Source organism: Octodon degus, unplaced genomic scaffold, assembly GCF_000260255.1.
Source record: "Octodon degus isolate 3935 unplaced genomic scaffold, OctDeg1.0 scaffold00075, whole genome shotgun sequence".
Taxonomy (NCBI): Eukaryota; Metazoa; Chordata; class Mammalia; order Rodentia; family Octodontidae; genus Octodon; species Octodon degus.
This window is the reverse complement of record NW_004524651.1, coordinates 5,944,653-5,945,578: the sequence shown is the minus strand read 5'-3', so window position 1 is coordinate 5,945,578 and position 926 is coordinate 5,944,653.

The following is a 926-nucleotide window of genomic DNA, read 5'->3' as shown; positions in this document are numbered from 1 at the left end:
TTTCTTTGGACTTTAAAAAAAAATTCAATTCTATATATTGAGATATGTTTGTAGGAGATACTTCCAGATCCTCGTCTTGATTCGAGAAGCCAATATTTGTAATCCCAAAGTTATGTTATTGGAATCCCATCAAGTTGATTCCAATCTCCCACTTTCAATGCAACCCACAGTGAGAATAAAGGCACTAAATTATATTTTCAATCATCGAGGAGTGAAGGGGATCTAAGTCCAGCCATGAAGATGGCTTTCTGGAACCAAGAGAGCGATCCAGGGCCTCACCCAGTTTTATTCAGCGGAGGAGTGGCTTGAGGAGGATTGACTGAGAATTGTGGGAAGTAGGTGATCATTGTGAGCTGCGCTAGGTGGGTGGCCTACATTTACCTCCACCATATGCAGAGAGGACATGCAGAGAGAGTAATCTGCATTATATAGTATTTAATATTTTGGTAAGTCTGGTGCTTCAGATTTGATGTAGCCTTTCAAGCCCCAGGGAGTCATGGCCTCTGTCTCGAGGCTCGATCCCAGCTGGTGCCACAGAGCATTAGCTCTACTGTCCTGTCTTGACCCAGCTCACATTAAAGAGCAGCAGGTGTAGGTTACCAGGGAAACACACACGCTACCTTCAAAGACTATCACCAGCACCTCAGCTAGACCAGTATACATTGCTTAAGGCCAATTGAAGGATAAACAGAAGTCTCGGCCAGCTCTGTTCAGAACAATACGAGGAAATAGGGTCAGGCTCAGTCAAAATGGAGACAGTCGCTCTTCTTTCAAGGAGAGCTGCTCAGGTGGTCCTCCACACGTTTTTATATCCTCCTAGAGGAGAATTTGTGAAGGCTCTCTCTCTCTCTCTCTCTCTCTCTCTCTCTCTCTCTCTGTATATATATATCTTTCACAGTAGAAGGAAGTATTCTCAGATTTCCTTT